Source organism: Pelodiscus sinensis, chromosome 21 (assembly GCF_052426305.1).
Source record: "Pelodiscus sinensis isolate ZL-2025 chromosome 21, ASM5242630v1, whole genome shotgun sequence".
Taxonomy (NCBI): Eukaryota; Metazoa; Chordata; order Testudines; family Trionychidae; genus Pelodiscus; species Pelodiscus sinensis.
In genome coordinates this window covers 28,130,263-28,151,462 of record NC_143072.1, presented here as the reverse complement: position 1 = coordinate 28,151,462, position 21,200 = coordinate 28,130,263, and the positions used below count along the sequence as shown (strand labels likewise).

The 21,200-nt window shown below is 42.6% G+C and overlaps 1 protein-coding gene across 4 annotated transcripts in view; it reads right to left on the bottom strand.

Moving 5' to 3' along the window:
* The window catches only part of FOXN1 (forkhead box N1), an 81,154-nt gene extending 63,883 nt beyond the window's left edge, over positions 1 to 17,271 (bottom strand). For 2 of the 4 annotated variants that reach the window (XM_075904430.2, XM_075904433.2), the window contains exons 1-3: positions 17,133 to 17,271; positions 16,877 to 16,946; positions 14,856 to 14,988 (exon numbers count right to left, since the gene is read on the bottom strand). The gene's annotated coding sequence lies outside the window, so the exon portion shown is untranslated. The remainder of the gene's footprint in view (positions 1 to 14,855; positions 14,989 to 16,876; positions 16,947 to 17,132) is intronic. The other 2 variants (XM_025188646.3, XM_075904431.2) reach the window with 2 other exon arrangements.
* Between the last annotated feature and the right edge of the window lie 3,929 nt (positions 17,272 to 21,200).

Sequence of the window (21,200 nt, the reverse complement as noted above, 5' to 3'; positions counted from 1 at the left end):
GTCTGCTTGCCAGAGTTACTGTACAGTATATATCTGTGAATGCTGGGGCCCCATCACTGTTACCCTATGTTCCCCTTCTGTTTACTGTGTATCCATGTAATCTCTCAGATGATTCCTCATGGGTCTTCAAAAGAAATAAAAATATAACCCCGTCAATCCAGAGAGTTTGCAGCCAGTTCATGTTTCAAGAGGAGTCTCAGAATATATCCTACTCTGAATGTCATTCCCCAACTCGTCTCATTTACAGAAAGGCCCCAGTGATTTTTTCCCAGGAAGAGGCCCCAGGAAACTACAAACCAGCCAGCTTAATTTCTGTACCACACAAGATAAGGGAGCAAATAATTAAGGAATCCCTTTGCACACCTCTAGAAGATAATATTGTGATAAATAACAAGGGGAAAATGGTAGATGTGGTATAAACTTAATCAAATGCTTTACAACAATCTCACGTGATCTTCTCATTAACAAACTAGGCAAATACAACCTAGAGGGAGCTGCTATAAAGCAAGTTCATAACTGGTCAGAGTTATCAGTGGTTCACAGTCATGCTGCAAGGACATAAGTGAGGTTCCACAGAGATCAGTTTTGGGACTAGTTCTATTCAATATCATCTTCAACTATTTAGATCAGAGCTACTCAGTATGTGGCCTGCGATGTGGTTTGAGTTTACACAGGTCTCAACATGCAGCCCGTGGGTAGGATCTTTTGAACATGGCCTCCACTGGGAACACACTTCATAATGGCAAGTCAATATAATGGTCTTCTGTTGAGATGCGTTTTAGCAGTTCAATTCCTGGACTGTCATTGCTCATTAAAAGTGCTGTCATATGGGTAGGAATCGGGTAAATACTGCATTTTATTAATATCAGCAGAACTGACTGAAATGGAGCCTGTGTTGTGTAGTCTTGCCTTAATCTTTGTATTCATGCCTGTCAGTGTGAAAGAAGCTGTTTGCATATATTTGCATATATATTTGCTTGTACATGCAACCACACTTAAGTTGCAGCCCTCAGCATGTGCTGTGAGTATCATCATGGCCCCTGGGGCTTCCAAACTTGAGTAGCCCTGATCTAGATAATATGGAAAGTACACTTATAAAATTTGCAGATGATACAAATCCATAGTATGCCCACATCTTGAATACTGCGTACAGATGTGGTCACCTCATCTCAAAAGAGATACTGGCATTAGAAAAGGTTCAGAGAAGGGCAAGTGAAATGATTAGGGGTTTGGAACGGGTCCCATATGAAGAGAGATTAAAAAGACAGGGACTTTTCAGTTTAGAAAAGAGGAGACTAAGTGAGGAGAGGATATAGCGGTCTCTAAAATCATGACTGGCGTGGAAAAAAATAAGGAAAAGTTATTTAAATATAAGAACTAGGGGTCACCAAATGAAATTAATAGGCAGCAGGTTTAAATAAGCAAAAGGAAGTTTTTCGTCATGCAGCACATAGTCAACCTTTTAGTTTAGTTTAGTTTAGCCCGCCCCTCTATTTAAAATATTTGCGGTGGCTTACAACATTTTAAAAACACAATATAAATATATATATAAAAGTAAAATAAAAGACCCCAAGTGGGAAACCTGATAAGGGGCACACACAAACTCAGATACCAATAAACTTAAATAAATAGCATGGATAAAAAAGGCCAGAACAATGCCAGCGTTGACGCCAGGCGAATGTCCTAGGGGAGAAAATTTGGAGGGCAAAAAAGTTTTGAGATTTAAAGTATAATTCAGTAGACATTCTTTTCTCAATAACATCTCAACATTTTCTTTCCATTCTCTCTCTCTCTCTCGCGCGTGTGTGTGTGCGTGCGTGCGTGCGTGTGCGCACACACACAGCCCATTGCTGCTTCTCCTAGCCTCAGAGGCCAAGGAGAACAATTTTTCTACCTCCTCCTTGTGACACTACTATAATGTCCCCTCTCAGTCTTCTTTTTTCTAAACTAAACAAGCCCAATTCTTTCAGTCTTCCCTCATAGCTCATGTATTCTAGACCTTTAATCATTCTTGTTGCTCTTCTCTGGACCTTCTCCAATTTCTCCATGTCTTTCTTGAAATGTGGTGCCCAGAACTGGATGCAATATTCCAATTGAGGCCTAATCAGTGAAGAATAGAGCAGAAGATGACTTTTCATGTCTTGCTGACAACATTCCTGTTAATGCATCCCAGAATCATGTTTGCTTTTTTTTGCAACAGCATCACACTGTTGACTCATATTTAGCTTGTGGTCTACTATGACTCTAGATCCGTTACTGCAGCACTCTTTCCTAGACAGTTACTTCCCATGCTGTATGTGTGAAACTCATCGTTCCTTCCTAAGTAGAGCACTTTGCATTTGCCCTTGTTAAACTTCATCCTATTAACCTCAGACCATTACTCCAGTTTGTTCAGATCATTTTGAATTATGACCCTATCCTCCAAAGCAGTTGCAGCCCCTCCCAGCTTGGTATCATCTGCGAACTTAAGTGTAGTTTCTATGCCAATATCTAAATTGTTGATGAAGATATTAAACACAGCCGGTCCCAAAACAGACCTCTGTGTAACTCCACTTGTTATGCCCTTCCCGCATGATTGTGAACCATTAATAACTACTCTCTGAGGCTACGTCTAGACTGCAGGTTTTTTTTCGGAAATAGATATGTAAATTGCTAACTGAAATCTGTGTATCTTTTCCCACTTTTTTTTTTTTTTTTTTGGAAGAGGCTTTTCTGAAATTTGGCCTGTCTAAATGGGGCCAAATTTCAGAAAAAACTCCTCTTTTGGAATATCCCTTATTCCTCTTACCAAGAGGAATACGGGGATGCCAAAAGAACGCACCCGAAACTGTTCTGAAAAAGCAGACATGTTCCCTGGATGTGGCAGAGCTTTTCTGGGATACCTCATGCACCCCACCCAGACCCGGAACTCTCATCCCCTCCTGCCCTCATTTTGTTGTTACGGGTTGTTGGCTGGTGGTCCATGGAAAAGTCCACATTAAGCGGGGTGGGCCAGAAGCCAAAAAGTTTGAGAACCACTGGGATAAGGTAAGTACTGCAGTATATTCATATTTAAACTTTTTTAATGACTGAAAAGTTTTCTTTTTTAATTCCAAAGTGTTAGAATATTCTTAAATCCCTAGAACAAAAACATCTGATATTTTAGAGAAAGTCTACAGAAATTCTCTTCACTTCGTCCCATTCCATACTCTCCTAAATACAGCCCACAGAATGACATTAGATCTTGAAAATAGTCTCTTCATCTGGGAATAAGTAGGCCCTGAGATTTGTTTCCTTTGGACCCTAGTGCAACTGATGAGAAAGAGGCAACAAACTGAGAATGGAAATAGAAGGACATTCAAGAGTATTGTAAATGAGAATCTAAATGTCCAGTAACAAATGTCTATGAACAGATGATTGAGTGCCTAAATTAGCATTTTCTATTCTGTTAGTCTACTTGAGTAAAGTGAAAATCAATTAACTTGTGTTACAGCAGAACCAAACACTCTGCTCTAGAGCAGGCTAGTGAGTTGGTGTAATTTACACACCGAGGAGACAAAAGATGTATATTAAAATAGGGTACAGGCTACCTTAATTTACAGCTTCTTTCATCTTTCAGCACCTTGGTGTTTAAATTACCCCAAACTCTCATAGACAAAGATTGTGACCCATGTATCACCTCTGATTTTGGCTTATGAGGATGTTTTATTTTAGTTTATACCTTTTGCTTGATGAGAAATTATGTATAGACACTTCTATTGTGGATTAAAAATACTATTTTAATTTAGTCTAAATTGGCAAAAAGCTAAATCAAAGTAGAACACTCTTAATCTGATATGTGTCCACTCAAGCTTAGACCATAATTACAAACAATGTGAATTAAATCTAATTGATTTATTTCAGAGAAGTGACCGTTTGTGTTTAGAGGGGCCTTAAGAGAATTTAAATATTAGTGGGGAATTGAAGGGAAACAAATATAAAGGCTTGTCTACACTAGAACATTTTTTTGGCATAGCTATATCAGCAAGTCCTCCTAATGTAGCTGAAGCATAAATTACACCAATTTATATCCCATCTAGACTTTCTTGGACTTGCTTAAATTCATCCGGGAGAGCTGCTTCTCTCTGTCTCTGTCTCTCTGTCTCTCAAAAAGTTTTTCCTGCCACATGATAGAATGACACAATCAGGCTGGGGTATGCAAACATAGCAAGCAGTGCATCCCCCTAGATCTTCTAAATATAAAAATCTGCTTGTGAGGAGATCTGCTTCCATTAGAAAAGCCATCAGTCTTCATGGGAATCCATTTGAATCGGATAGCTGGAGGGGGAATGTGTGTACCCAATAGTGACAAAGAGCCCGAGTGAAAGGTTTCCTCAAATAGCCCCGTCTTCATAAATAAATGCACAATATATATAGAAACAAAGAAATGGAACACAAAGACCAGTGTTTTCTGGTAGATAAAGGAATAATTGTAACCCAAAAACTGTTTGGAGCAGAGGCTCACTGGTGAGAGAGATTAGATGCTTTGGACCTATTCTCCTAATTGTATAGACAGCTCATCTATTGAGTCCAAAGTAACCAACATCATTTGAAAGGGTATGAAGTAATGGTATTACAAACACAAAAGAAGTGAGAAACAGCATATGGGATCTTCAGCAGTTACTTTATATTACTATTTTTGCCACATTTTCAAAATATTAAATGGCTCCACAACAGGAGCCATTAGTTATGCATTGTTTTGGTTGGATGGGTTAATATTAAAGTGTCATTCATTAGAGATGCTAATTCAAGGTGATCAAAAAAGCATCAGATCTGATATGTCCACTCAAGCTTGACCTAAGCCCATTTCTAGAACTAATATTCCTATTACACTCGTTTTAACCATTATTTTTTAATTTAAAAAAGATGTTCTTCTGGAAGCCCTACAGAATTCAAACCAGGGAATTGCATGTGCAGTGGCTGGTTTTCTGTTGGAAACATGGATTCTAAATCACAACATTGGTGCTAGGAGGGTCCTGTATGTGTTCTGTACCAGTGTTTACTGCCCTAAAGGACACCAATGAGAAATGGCAGGGGGTGGGTGGGGAGGGATAATATTCTGGTAATTCCCATAAAGCATTATACAGGGCTTGCTGCTTTGACTGATTTCTGTTCATTGATGCCAAAAGGTCATGTGGTGTTTTGAGTTTGAATACTGTGCAGATCTCCTGGGAAGTGATGTCTACAGGACAGATGGGAGGGGAATATTGCTAAGCTAAAGAAAAACTAGTTTATCTTCCCTTTGCAGCGCAATGAAATGTACCATTAAAAAAAGATTTTTACATCCAAAATAAGGAAATGAAAGCTGAAGCCTAGCTTAAGTCCTTATTTATTTAGATGTCAATCAAAGTGGGAACACTGAGTAGAGGGATTTCCCAGGTGTTCCGTTTGCATTTGCAGTACAATGCCTTTGCCATGAGCAAAAGGGCTCAGTAATTGGTTTTATTTTCAACTTTCCAGTTTTGATTCAGGAGCTCACCCTTGATTTATTGGTTTTCTCCACAGATCTCAGAACCACAATGTGTAGTGCTCACTGGTTAGGGTGTGAGGAACATGCATTTTATTGTCAGGCCAAAAATTCAGGTTAACCAATCCCATCCCAGAGCAGGAAAGAATAAGTGACTAGTTGGCAGATTCACACACACTGTTCAGTACATTCCTTCAGACTTGGCCTGTGGCAGAGCTGGCAAAAATGCCACCGGAAAGAGGGGAGAAGGAAATGAAAACTAGAGAGAGCATAAAGCTTAAAAATATTAAAAAAATATCGACTCCCACAAGAAGAAACCCAGGTTCGCTTTTTTTATGAAAACATTGGTGCCTGTCTGAACACTAAGTATGTCACATGTGCTTCCTATTCCAATTAACACATCCACTCTGATTTGTTAAATTAGCCTGAAGAAAATAGAAACCTGGCTCTTTCTGCCCTGGAATAACCTGTATTTATCTCTGATTATTGGTGGTTCTTGAAACCTTTCCTGTTTTCTTTTCTTCTTAAGTGCTATGTGACCAGTTCTCACCATTTTATTGTAAGTTTTGCACAATGTCATGTTTTTCCAAATAGGCCCAGTTACTGGAATTCTGGAAATAAGTGTGAACTCCACTTTCATTTTTAAGAGAAAGCATGCTTCTAGTCCTTATGCTTGTGGAGGAAAACTTGAAACCTGAATCCAGAAGAATAAAAAAACTAAAGAAAAATAAAAGAATCCTACATTTATTCATTATCCAAACTCACTTGATATTTAGCACTGCAACTACCAATACTACAATGCTAAATTCAGGCAACTCACTGCTCCAGCTCCAGCATTTATTTCAGCCTTCACCCTATTTCACTCTTCACACTTTTAATCAGTTCTCTTAAATGCCCCTTTTGTTGTCTTCCGGTACTCTGAACTCCACCCCACTTTTGTACTTGGAACTTCTAATACCCTCTTAAAACCCACTTTCTGGGAAGCCTTCCAGCTGTAAATTCTCAGCCCATCCTCATAACACCTCCTACGGGATGGAATCTGGTTAGATTTTTTTTTTTTTTTTTTCCCCCTGCTGAAAATTTCCCCTGTCTAGTGGAGTGCCTGGCTGAGCAGGAACTGGGATCAAGGAGAAGACTGCATAATGTCTCTTGAAAATTGTTGCTAGCTGGTGGAACTGAAAGCAAGGTGCTCTTTGTGCTGCAGATGGGCAGAACTTCAGGAAGCTGTAACCAGCTTCCCAATGCTTCGCCACTCTCTGCAGAGCAAAGCAAAAATGTTGCATTGTAGCGAATCAGTCCAATGTACTCCCATAGCCTTCATCGCTGTAACCTATCTGATCTCCTTTAAGGCCTCGGGGTATGTATGCACACGGCCTCCTTGTGAGGTAGGGGGATACTATTCTGTCCATTTTACAGAGAGGCTAAGGGATTTTCACAAGCGCATAAAAGCTGCCTTTAGTGTCAGAAGAATCCCATGTCCTAGCTTAGAGGCTTAGTTACTGCATAGTCCTTTCTCTCTCAGAACACAAGAACGGCCATACTGGGGCAGATCAAAGGTCCATCCAGCCCAGTGTCCTGTCTGCCCACAGTGGCCAATACCAGATGCCCCAGAGGGAGGGAACACAACAGGTAATCATCACACGATCCCTCCCCTGTCACACACCTCCGGAGAAACAGTGGCTAGGGGACACCATTCCTATCCATCCTGCCTAATAGCCATTGATGGACCCAACCTCCATGGATCTATCTAGCTCTTTTTTGAATCTTGTTAAAGTTCTAGCCTTCACCACATCCTCTGGCAAGGAGTTCCACAGATTGACTGTGTGCTGAGTGAAGAAAAACTTCCTTTTATTTCTTTTAAACCTGCTGCCTATTAATTTCATTTGGTGACCCCTTGTTTTTATATTGTAGGAATAAGTAACTTTTCCTTATTCACTTTTCCATACCAGTCATGATTTTATAGACCTCTATCATATCTCCGCCCCCCCCCCCCCACACTGATATTCCTGGTTTGTTCCTTGGGTATCATATCTCTTGCTTTGCTCAGCGTTGTGTGGAGTAAGGGATATATTCTTGTTTGGTATGTCCTGTCTGCTGCATGGTGTCATGTAGACTTGTGCTGGGCTTGTCTACACAGGGACACCCAGAAAAGTCAAACAAATTAACTGAAGGTGTGACTTTACTATGCATAAGCTAAAGCATGTTAAATATGGTGTAGTTGACCGTTTTATTTCAGAAGTAAAGTGGCCTTAGCTAGCTGTAGCTTAATCCTGAGGATTTCAGGTGCTCCAGTTTATGAGCATGAACTTCATTCCATGTGTAGAAAAGCTTTGCGTAACCCTGAGTGCTGTAGTAACACTGACCAAACCCTGGCCATGCAGTGGGGTCAAAAGCCTTGTCAGGCCCCTGGACAAGGGGGCTGCTCTGTGCCCCCAGAAAGAGTGGGACATAAGGGGCAGAGCTGGGGCTAGGCAGCCTTCAGTGCTACCCGGAACGTGCTGCGCAGCCCTCCAGCAGCAATGTATAGGGTCAGGGCTCAGGCCACCACTGGTGCCGCAGTAGCAGCGGTGGCAGTCTGGAGCTCCAGACCCAGGGGCAGCTGCCCCTTTTGCTTCCCCCCGATAGCAGGCTTGCTGGTATAGATGCAGTTAGGGCAACAGAAGAATATTTTGTTGACTTAGCAAAGTAGATTACCTATATCAACAGAATAACCTCTTCCATCTGCGTAGGAAGCATCTATGCTACAATAGATACTGCTTTAGTGCCCAGAGCAGAGACATAACCTTAGCAAGGCTGCTATTAGGTTAAAACTATACAAAGATCCCAAGCAGTCGTCCGGGAATCCCATACCTCCCACAAACTCATAATGAAGGCTGCTCGTTCTATGTGCTAGGTATCTCCACTCAAGCTTTGTCTTTATCCCCCACTAAAGCAACAAAGAGAAAATAATTTTCTGGAGAAGCAAGATGTGCTGAGACCTTTGCTAGTCACGCTGACCAATACTGCCGCCTCGTTTCCTTCTATTCCTCCGCATACCTGTCTCCATCTGTTGCCTCTGGTCTTATATTTAGCTTTGAGGCACAGATTGTCTTTTATTCCTTGGTTGTACAATGCCTAGCACAATGGGGTCCCGGCCCATAGCTTGAGCTCCTAGGATACTATTACTACTATTCATAATAATGATGATGATGATGATTACATCTATTTTAACATATTTAACCCACATTTTCAAAAGTAGGTGTTGATTTGGGGCGCTTTCATTCTGTGCCCAACTTTAAGACACTTTTGGGCCTGATTTTCTTTTTTTTAGAAGTACTGAGCTCCTTTGACTCCAGTTAACTTACATAAGAGATGTCAGTGCTCAACAACCCTGAAGATTAGGCCCAACCTTTTCCAAACTGGGCTTCTAGCAGGATAGGATTCTTTGGAAAATGTTGGCCTTCGTACATAAACTGCTGTTGCAATCATTTGAAAGGCTTTCATAAAGAGATCAGAAGACAATAATTCTTGGACATTATCAAAACACAATTCAATCGTGATGGGTTGGCTTCAGAGTGGTTCCCCCATGCCAGTCCAAGGGCTCACCAGCTGCTCAACATTCCAAAGAATTCTTGTCCCCTGCCTTAAATTACAGTATACTATCCCCATATTGACTGGGTGCACATCACTTTAGGATGGAATGTAAAGATAATATTTCTTGATACCTTAAAAGATTGTTTCTTAGAGAAGCTGGTTCTGGAACTCATAAGGGGAGAAGCAATTCTTGATTTAGTCCTAAGTGGAGTGCAAGATCGGTCCAAGAGGTAAATATAACTGCACTGCTTGGAAATAATGACCATAATGTAATAAAATTTAAAATCCCTGTGGTCGGAAAAACACTTCAGCAGCCCAACATTGTGGTGTTTAATTTCAGAAAGGGGAACTACACAAAAATGAGGAAGATAAACAGAAATTAAAAGATACAGTGACAAAAGTAAAATCTCTGCAAGCTGCATGGAAACTTTTCAAAAACACCATAATAGAGGCACAACTTAAATGTGTACGCCAAATTTTAAAAACACAGTAAGAGAACCAAAAAAGTGCCACCAGAGCTTAACAACTAATTAAAAGAAGCAGAGAGAGAGAAAAAGGCATTGTTTAAAAAGTGGAAGTTAAATCCTAGTGAAGAAACTAGAAAGGAACATAAATTCTGTCAAATTAAGTGTAAAACTATAATATGAAAAGTCAAAAAGTAGTTTGAAGACCAGCTAGCGAAAAAAATAAAAAAGTAATAGCAAAATGTTTAAGTACATCAGAAGCAGGAAGCCTGCTAAACAACCAGTGGGGCCCCTGGATGATCGAGATGCCAAAGGAACACTCAAAGATAAGGTCATTGCGGAGAAACGAAATGAATTCTTTGCCTTGGTCTTTGTGGCTGAGGATGTTAGGGAGATTCCCAAACCTGAGCCATTCTTTTTAGATGACAAATCTGAGGAATTGTCCCAGATTAAGATGTAATTAGAGACGGTTTTGGAAAAAATTGATAAACTTAACAGTAACAAGTCACTAGGACCAGATGGCATTCACCCAAGTGTTCTGAAAACTCAAACGTGAAATTGTGGAACTATTAATTGTGGTTTGTAATCTATCCTTTAAATCAACTTCTGTACCTAATGTCTGGAAGAAGGTAATGTGATGCCAATACTTAAAATTGTGAGGTGATCCTGACAATTACAGATTGGTAAATCTAACATCAGTAATGGGCAAATTAGTTGAAATTATAGTAAAGAATAAAATTTTCAGACATATAGACAACATAATTTGTTGGGGAAAAGTCAATGTGGTTTCTGTAAAGGGAAATCATGCCTTACTAATCTATTAGGCTACGTCTGCACTGGCATGATTTTCCGGAAATGCTTTTAACGGAAAACTTTTCCGTTAAAAACATTTTCAGAAAAGCGCATCTAGATTGGCACGGACGCTTTTCCGCAAAAGCACTTTTTGCAGAAAAGCGTCCATGCCAATCTAGACGCGGTTTTGCGCAAAAAAGCCCCGAACACCGTTTTAGCCATAGGGGCTTTTTTGCGCAAAACAGTACTGTGCTGTCTACACTGTCCCTCTTACGCAAATGATTTGCGCAGGAGGGCTTTTGCCCTAACGGGAGCAGCACAGTATTTCCGCAAGAACACTGACGATCTTACATGAGATCGTCAGTGTTCTTGTGGAAATTCAAGCGTCCAGTGTAGATAGCTGTCAAGTTTTTCCGCAAAAGCACCTGCTTTTGCGGAAAAACTTGCCAGTCTAGACACAGCCGTAGAGCTCTATGAGAGGCCCAACAAACATGTGGACAAAGGGGATCGATCCAGTGGATATAGTGTATTTAGATTTCCAGAAAGCCTTTGACGAGGTCCCTCACCAAAGTCTCTTAAGTAAGTTGTCATGAGATAAGAGGCAAGGTCCTCTCATGGATTGATAACTGGTTAAAAGACAGGAAACAAAGGGTAGGAATAAATGGTAAGTTTTTAGAATGGAGAGAGGTATGCCCACATCTTGAATACTGCGTACAGATGTGATTGCCTCATCTCAAAAAAGGTATATTGACATTGGAAAAGATTCAGAAAAAGGCAACAAAAATTATTTGAGTTTGGAACGGGTCCCATATGAAGAGATTAAAAAGACTGGGACTTTTCATCTTAGAAAAGAGGAGACTAAGGGGGAATATGATTTAGGTCTATAAAATCATGAGTGTTGTGGAGAAAGTGAATGAGGAAAAGTTATGTACTTGTTCCCATAACATAAGAACTAGGTGTCACCAAATTAAATTAATAGGTATCGGGTTTAAAACAAATAAAAGGAAGTTTTCCATCACACAGCGCACAGTTGGCCTGTGGAACTCCTTGCCAGAGGAGGTTGTGAAGACCTGGATTTTGCAGGGTTCAAGAAAACTAAATAAATTCATGGAAGTTAGGTCCATCAATGGCTATTAGCCAGGAATGGTGTCCCTAGCCCAGGGGTCAGCAACCTTTCTGAAGTGACGTGTCAAGATTTAACCCTCCTGCTCTGCTGGGAAGAGTGGAGGGGCTCTCTCCACCACTCACCCTGTGGACCACCTGGGTCACTGCAAACCTTTCCACGGACTACCAATTGCTAATGGAAACTCACCCTTAATTACATAATTATGCCCGAGCCCTTTTGCTAGTGCTGCAACTGGGGAGAATGGTTTAATTTCAATTATTAAACAGATTAAGCGTTTTAACTTTCTCATGTTAGTCTATCAAACTTCATTTTAAATAAAGTAAAATACTAGTTTATGTCCAACGCAAGATTTCAATATTTTCTCTATTTATGGCAGGGGTGGGGAACCTTTTTTGGGTTGGGGGTTACTGACCCACAGAAATCAGCTGGGGACCACACAAGTGAGAAGTAAGAGAGCTCCTTCCAAACCCCCAACCCTCATTGCTGTGGCCCCCTCAACTGAGACTCCTCACTCCTCTGGTGCTCCAGCCCCACGGAGTGAGGGGAAGGGACAGGGAGGACTGAGGTTCAGGGCTTCCCATAGGCCAGATTTACTTTCGAGGGGTTCCAGAGTTAGTGGATTTTGTGGCCCCCCTTAGGCTCTGGGGTGGGAACAAAAATGTGTGGTACAACGTGCAGAACAACTGCTAGCGAGTGGGATGGGGTGCAGGATGGGTGACGAGGGCAGGTTCTGGAAGGGACTGTGGCAGCAGAAAAGGGTGTGGGGTCGGGGTATGAGAGGGAGTTTAGGGGCAGGAGGAGACTGGGGGAGTAACACAGAAAAAGTGAGAGGGTGAGAATGCCGCCAAATAGCTAGTTGGAGAAGGAGGCAAAGAAGTGGGGAGTAAAGGAAAGTGCAGCTTCTGCAAAGTAAAATTGTTCCATCCCTCTCTGCCTCCCCACCTCTTCCCTCTACTGCAGCCTCACTCCCCTCGGCCCCACGATTCCCCCAGCCTGATCCCCTGCATCGCCCTGTGCCCCTCAGTGCAACCCCTGCCCCTCCCATCCTGCCCCTGCATCCACCTTCAACCCACCCCCTCGTGCCCCAACATCCCTGTGCCCCCAGCGCACTCACCAGCAGGGTAGCAGCACAGGGACTTGCAGCCCCCTGAGAACACCACTGGTGCGAGGAGAAGCAGAGAAAGCAGAGTCACTTCCCTGCCTGGTCCAGACCTTTGTCTGCAGGCTGCAGCTCTGGAGCTGGGGCAGGTAGAGCCTGGGGCTGCTCAGGACTGGTTCCAGCCTGGCTGGGTGCAGTGGGGTGCTGGGGAAGGGGCTCTTGCCCCCTCACACAGTCTACAGAGAGCAGTGCGGTGCAGCCCGGACCCAGGCCCCAGCACTCCACGTGTGCCGCCCACACAGCCCTGGCTCTGTGGAGCAGGCCCAGCCCTGCCCTCTCCCGAAGCAAGAGGCAGCCCCAGGGATGTGCATGTACCTCTCCCCCTGCCCCCAGCAGGAAGCCAGAAGTGGTGATCCAGCCTGCAGCACAGGCTCTCAGCTGCGCGGAGCGTGGAGGAGCAGGGCTGAGCTCCTGCCCCACGTACCAGTAAAAATTGGCTCATGTGCCGCTTGTGGCACCTGTGCCGGGGGTTGCTGACCCCTGCCCTAGCCTCCCTCAGAGGCCAGGAATGGGTGACAGGAGAGGGGTTGCTTGATGATTCACTGTTGTGTTCCCTCCCTCTGTGGGCAGACAGGATACTGGGCTGAATGGACCGTTGGTCTGACCCAGCCTGGACTCTCTGATGTTCTTAAGTCCTGTACATGGATGGAGATCAGTGCCTAGCAATGTAATTAGCCCAGCTCGGACAAGAGTGGATTATTTCTTTCACTGGATTACTTACATTCCTGGAAGAACAGGTTCCTGTCTAATATTTCTGGCATCCTACCATTTGCCCATAGAGGGGAATGCTGCCAGGACCTGCCCTGGCAGGCTGGCTGAACCAGCAGCTAGAGTTTGCAGGGCTGGAATATTTACCCAGGTCTAAGAGAAAAGCAAAGGGTAGGTGTGGACCTAGTAAGAGGACACTAGCTGGTGAGGCAGCAAGGCACAGGGAAACTGGGTCAAAGTGACAGCATGTTAACCTTCATTACATGGCTCTGATGAGACCTCACCCTATTGTGCTGTGCTCACTTTTGGGCACTTCACTGCCAGAAGGATAATAACACTTTGTGCTGCCAGAGTTTTGGCTCATCCAAGCAACTTAAAATGTTTTACATACATTAATTAAGCCTTGTCAAGGGCTATGCAGGGATCACTGTCCCTCCCACATTAACAGCACTCCACAATAGTAGCCGGTGTTTTAGGACAGGGAGTGAAGAATGTAGTATTCAGCGCTGCTTAGGAAATGTAGGAAAATGGGGCATATTTGCATGTATCTTTTATTTCAGTTCTTTGGGTTAGTTGATTTCTGGGCAGAGGAGCACACATAGTCCTTGCTCTCAAAGGCTTACATTCTATCTGGGAACAGGGTAGAGAATGATTGTATGGATCTTAGTAATATTTGTTATTCCGTAAATGTTGATTCAAGGGAGAACTAGCATGTACAGATTTCTTGGGGAAGAATGAATTTTCAGGCAGCTAAAAGGCCTGCTAGACTGAGTCACATCAGGGGTTCTAGGCTTAGAGGGAAACGTGGAAGAAGCTACTGACAGTGAAAGACGTGAATGGAAAGCTGAGTCATGCATCTTGGGCAATACAAGAAAGGAGTAAAAAGGGATAGATGAGCTATGTTGTGCAAGGTCCCCGTAGTCAAAGACAAGGAGCTCTGTTGGTGTAGGAAAGGGGAAGCCAATGAAGGGAGCTAAAGAGCAGCAAGTCATGCTTGAGAAAGCAGGGCAGTTGGTCAGTTTTAAAGTCAAATCATCTATGACACCAGGGTTAATTCTTCTCCTCTTATGAAAAGTGTCATGGTCTCTTTAATAATGACAACTGATTAACACCTTTGTTGGCAATCTGATCTGCCATGAAAGCAGCACAGTGTCTCTAAGGGACTGAGTCAAGCATGATTCAGAGGAAAGAGAATCACCTGCCAGTGTCATTGCCTTCAGCAGCCAGATGTTTCTGGGTGGTCTCCCAGCTCTGAGCCTTTCCAAGCTTATTTAGTTTGTGAGAACTGGCTATTTCCTTTTTATGTATTAACTGTCTAATGGAAACACCTTGGAAGATGTGACCCAGGGGATGTCCATAGGTAGGTGTGTTGCAAGAGGGCTTTATTCATACCACTAATTTAATCTGCATTCTCTCCCTAATTAATCTCTCTGTATTTTAAGGTAATTGTTTTCAAGAGTGGGAGTGGGAAGGAGAGTTTACTTAAACCATGAGATTCAAGGTCTCTCATTAACAGCTCAGGACATGGGCACAAGAGTAAATTCCTACCTGCTGAGAAGTTGCCTTCTTTTGCTATTTCTGTGGCTCTCGCTCAAATGTCAAGCACTATCTCCTCTTTACTCCTCTCCAAAACAAGATTCTTCCTGTCTCCCCATGCCCATGGAGCTCAAACATACATCACCTAGGGAACATAAAGGCATTGCAGAACTTGAAGTCCTTAACAGTAAAGGTCTGGCTGAAGTCACAGTAACCTGGTGGTTATATGTGCCCCGACTGTCAGGGGCTCACTCAATGAATAGGTACTAAGGTGGGCGTGGCCTTCGTTATCTTGTGCACCATGTGAACAGCTCTGTGTGAAAGTTTTCTGGGGCCTTGTGTAACTTTGAGCCCTTCAGCATTGATTGTCTCCTTGTCCCTCTGCCGCCTGACAACCTATAAGAGCTGGGCTATAGGAGTTGTTACTGAAAGTTGTCATGTATCAAAGCCCTTCTCCAGTTGCTCTTCCAGGTTCACAGTACCAGGTTTTTGGTTAATTGATTTCTCTGAGCCTGGAACTATTATATTCTTGTGTCCGTTTTCACACTGTAGCTATTTCAAAATGTAGCATATCTTTTACTGTGTCCTCCTCTCAACTTGTCTCCTAACCATTGGGCTGTATTTGAATAGCAACCATATTATCTTGGAGACAAGCTGGAACTGTAAGGAATGGAATTGAGAGACATTGCTTTACTTAGTTGTCTCTTCTGCCTTCAGCCTTGTGTTTTACCATAATGATTCCATATTTTATTCTGTTTGGTCAGGTTCTTAAACCATGCCCATCATCCTGGTGTCTGGGCACCTGCATATACTCTTCTGTGCATTCATAGATTACCAGTCTGGCAATGTGGTGTCACTCCAGGTATATGTACAATGGTTTGTGCTTGTTGTACAAACCAGCACCATCTCATGCTGTACATTATCAGCTGTGGTTCAGAAGAGGCACTGGCATGGCAAGGCTCTACAACCTCTCTTTCTTCATACTAATGCTCCACGTGGGGCATGTTGTTTATTCCTGCCCATGTCCACCTCATGTTATCTGGATGTAAAGTAAATGAAAGCGAGGTAGCTGTTGACTCACATGGCACGTGGAAGCACCTGTTTGTACTGTTCAGCAGATGGCTGAGAGCAAGATGTACAAACCTACACCCTAAGAGCTGCTTGAGCATTTCTAGTCCAGATAGTGAAATACTTTTTTCTCCTTCACACTCTGAGTAAACACAAAATAAAATAAAAAATATTGAAGCTGAATTTCACCCAGTTCATCCCAATTATCAGATTAGAAAATGTATGATTAGAATAAATCAAACCAATGTGTTGGAAATAGAATTGACTGTATAATCTGATATCACATCAGTCACATAGGAGGATCAGGCTGGTTACAGATAAGTTTGATAACTACTCTCCCTTGTAACACAAATGGCTCTGTTTGTGGTAGAAATGTAACAGTCTGAAACTGAGGGATAGATTAGATAGCTACATTTTAATAAGTGCTTTAGGGAAACAAACAAATTTCAGCCTGCATCCATCAGACAAGTAATTTTTCTCAATTCATCTAAAGAGTCAGTTCTGGAGTCTGTGTGTTTGTCTGGATCCCATTACAGGCATGATACCTTTCAGTGCAGCAGCAAATCTGAGAAAAAGTTCACAGCTACCACCCAAAAATTGCAAAATACAAAAGGCAAAACTAGTGATACCTAATCCAAAACATGGATCACAATATTTGCTTCAAAACATCTTGCTTTCCTGGTTTTTGGCTTCCTATCAGAGAAATAATTAAAATAAATCCTGTTCTACTACTAGTAAGCAGGAGAGTTATCCATTTTATTTTCCTTTGACTATTATTAATTTTCAAGGAATGGTAAATCCCCCAGGATTTTCCCTGTAATGATGAAGCAACTGGTAACCTACCTTCAGTTGGTACATATGCGAATGACAGGTAGGGGCTCATTTGTTATGCCACAATTTCTCTGAAATGTTAGTCACCAATACTCCTTGTTCTCAGTAAAAGAAAAATAGAACTCTGAGCTTACCTGGTGTCTACTTGACTCTCTCCCACTCTGAATGCTCCCCCATTCACAGGTGACAAGAGTTTAAATTGAGCTGCAGAGAAAAAGGATGTAAATGCTGACCTTCCACCCTAAAAAGCCTGGAGTTCTTCAAAGCGAGCCTCAGAGACATCAGATTAAATAGTTGAGCTAAGGTGGGAGAGTTTTGTACCCTCTTCCCTTTGGCTTTCACGGGTGAGTTCTAAAAAACTGTATGAAGTTGACAGAGGTTTCCTCTTACCTTTCTACTGAAGCAAAACGGCGTGCTGCTGCTCCAGGATGGGATTAGGTCATGCAAAGAGCCTTGTATGCGAGAGTAGAGGCTCAGCAGTGCTGAGACTCCCAAAGGCTGGAAAGATCTGATCTTACATCAGGTGAGGGAAGGCAGCTGGCTAGGCAAGCCAATAATTATGATATCAGCTCCTCTTAGCCAGAGGCAATTCTGCATTTAATAAGAATACAAAAATGACTAAGCTGCAGGTTTTCCCCCTCATTTTGCAGAGCCTCTTGGTAACTTTTGAGAAAAGCTGGATGGGTATTCAGCTCAGTTTCCCTCTCCACACACCTCTTTGCTTTACTTTTGGTTTGAAATGCCCACCTTGTACTGTGCTTTGCAAACCTCTAACCTCAGTAGGTTGATTAAAAGTGTGTTTTCCTGAGTTGGACATTAACATACTATTGGCGTTTAGTTGTCAAGCGTTTAGTTGTCCACAATAGGGTCGTGTATACTTTTATTCCAGCTGATCTTTCATCATGGCAATACTGTAGTTCCCCTCTGGAATAATGTCAACATATGCGCTACCATTTCAATGTAAGAGGCTCAGCATAAGGCAAGTGTTCTTAAAGGAATTTTCCTTACCAAAAACGTCAGCACCGCAAGCATATAAATAGGACTGAGTTACGTAGGTGTGAACATGTATGTGGAGCGTGGTTTGTACGTGTGCATTTGTTTGCGTCAATGTGTACAGAAGGTTGTGGATATGGATGTGCAGGTGTAGAAGTACATGTTTGCATATGCTTCTCTTACCTGGCTCATACACACTCTCGAGTCCTCTAGAGAAACTATTAATGTTACTGTAAAAACATTCACCTACCTCACAGGATGATGTGAGGGTTGATTAATGTTTGTAACATACTTTGAAGATGAATGCTACTTATAATTACTATTATTCCACAAAACAGCAGAAACAAGCCACATTTATGTCCCACAGTTATGATGAGATACTGAAGAATCCTGATACATTGATAAAGCAGAAACTCTGCTATGAAGGTAAAGTGATAGTCAAATAAGGATGCATTGTTTGTACCCTGCAATGTGAATCATAGAATCATACAAATTAGAGATGGAAAAGAGCGTTATCAAATTCTCATAAAAGCAGAAGGTATGGAGTATGAGCTGTATTTTTACCTATAGTTAATAATAATTTCCTTGCTGTAGACAAAAGAAAGTTATCCGCGCTTGTCAGCAATTTTTGACACTATTAACCTCAGGTTTTTGTCAGTTCTTCTACAGCAGTAGTTCTGAACCAGGGGTACATGTACCCCCTGAGGGTATGTAGAGCTCTTCCAGGAGTGCATCAACTCATCTGGATAAGTGTTTCATGGGGATGAGTTTGTAGGGGGTCATAATTGCCATGTTGGTGTTAAGGGGTAGCAAATGGCAGTAGCTTGAGGCCCCATGCCACAGGGAGCCCCATGACATGAAGGATTGTATCCTTCAGCCCTGGTCACTGAGTGCAAGCCTCAGCCCCAGAGGTGAGATGTGGGGCTTGGGCTTGTGAAAGGGGCACAGTAGTCTGGAAAGATTGAGACCCAGTGATCTACAGGATATTGTGCAGGATGGGAGTGTGAATCTCAGTAGTTTTGCTCCTTCCTTTCTGAAAGATCTCCGAAGATAGGACTGAATAATTGCAGGGAGTTACGTTTAGCGCTGTTCTTAGGACTTTTCCCAAAGAGGGTTTGAACTGGGACAGTAAGCAGTTACTCAGAGTGCTGGCTCTTCGTCCAAGCTGCCACACTGTGCATCACAATCTAAGCTTCCATTTTGAAAAAATAAAATCTTTAGCCTTAGTGGTTGCAAAGAAAATCTTTATATTACGACCCCACTGTAACTGCTATAGCAATGTTTGGCTGAGTCTGGAACACAACTTTGAAAGGTATGGACTTTCCCTTTTGGTTTTACTGAGGCATGAACTCTGTGGGCCAGTGAGGATTATCAAAATGTCAACATTGTTAACAGTGTCCCTGTTGGCCATGGCTTTGGGGAAAGGAAAAGGAATGGCTACGAAGAAAATCTTCACAATCTACCGAGAGCAGTGTAGGGTCTCTGTTTCGTTCTGGGGGGAGGGGGAGATGGCAATTTGGAGAGTAGCAGCACTTATTTTTTTCTGCACACTACTTTCCATTGTGAAAGCTCAGCCATTGTCAGTAGCTTCTCATCTGGGCATCTCCCGTGGGTAGGATTTGGAGACTTGTGATGTCTTTTCCAGTTTGTCCCCTGTTCTTCATCTAGTGGAGCCTGCGCTCTTCTAAGTGGGACATGCTACTTGTTGTCAGATTTGCACTGGCTCTCTGGAGTGTTTATAACAAATGTTAAATCCTTGGATGGTCTTAGACCCCACTATTTGAGAGACAACCTCTCGCCTGAGTGGAATCCTGCCCTGGCTGTAAGAATGGCCATTATTGTTAGTCCCCGGAATTCTGTCAGTGGAGGATTCCATTGTCCTTTGGAACTTGTCCCCTTTGGGGCCTCCATAGCCCAGACTCAATGATGTTCAGGCCATGGTGTGACAGACGCCTGGGTGCTTTGCTTTGCTTTGCTTTGCTTTGCTTTGCAGTGGTGGCAACAGTGTTTATGCTCCTCATTATGAGCAGCTTTGTAGATTTTGTTTCAATCGTTTTTGTACCCTAACATTTGGACTATATGGTTACAAAATGACTCAAGACATGAGCCAACCAGCTATTCTGCAACCTTTAAATAGGAAAAGCGGCCTGGCATCCCTCTCCTGGGATCACCTGAGGGAAGACACGCCTAGGTGTAACTTAACCGTCTGCTGTACTGCCTTTAAATAGTAATCAGAGCTTGCCCTTTATCTTCTGAGATATCCCTAGGGAATACACACCTTGGACTAACCTACATACACAGCAGCCCATTTTGGTCCCTCAGAAACCATTTCAGATACATTTATTTGGCAGTTTGAGACCTCCAGATTGTAACCTTGCTACAATTCTCGCCCTTCTGAATCCTCTGTCTGACATAGACCTCTCCTCTTCCCTCTGTTTTTTCACAATCTCAGGAAAATGTGAGAGCCCCAATATTCTGTGGGAGTCTTGATGGTGGTTGACTGGACTGGGATGTAGGTTTCAAATGTGGCACTCAGATAACAGGGTCCTGCTGTTGAGATCTATAGAGCTTTCCATCTGTTGGCTGCAATATTCAGCTGTTTCTGTGTAAGATTAAACAATGTACAGTAGACTTCCAATAATCCAGAACCTTTGGGACGTAGGTGGTGCCGGATTATCAGATACGCGGGACTATTCTCTACACACACACACACACACACACACACACACACACACACACACACTATACTGTATATAAAGTGTTTTTAACCCTTTTTATTGTAACACAAGCACTGTTCAGTGTCACACAATGCCAGTGGCAGACTGACTCGGTCCCGTCCAGTTTCGCTCAGTCCAGCTGCTGCCATTGCTGCCTTGTGACTCGTTTTTTGCCAAAGCTCGCTCACTCACTAGACTCTTGCCATTTTGATGTCCGACTATCGGGAGTGCCGTACATTTGGATGCCAGACTATTGGAGTTTTACTGTAGTAAGTTATTTAAAATGGTTAAATATGAACAATCACTTTCTAGCTGCTGATTTAATATCTTTTCTGCACCCCCAACAGTTTAAAAGCCCCTGTTGAAGTTGTGTCACTCCCAGGATAGTAGAGACACAAGGTGGGTGAAGTAATATTTTAAATTGGACCACCTTTGGTCAGAGAGAGAGACATGCTTTCAAGTGTACACAGCTGAAGAAGAGCTGTGTGGAAGCTCAAAAGCTTGTCTCACATTAACAGAAGTTGGTCCAATAAAAGATATTATCTCTCCCACCTTGTCTGTTTTAGAGAGATTGGTTTTCCTAATCTCTCCTCTGTAGTAGGAGTGATACTGGTGATGGCACAGGAAAGCTGGAGTGTCTAAACGCTTGGGAGTTTAGGTTGAACTTAGCCACATTAAGTCAATTTTCTAAACAAAGAGTCCACACTATAAAGCCTGTTCTGTTGACTTTAAGGGCCATTAAATTAGA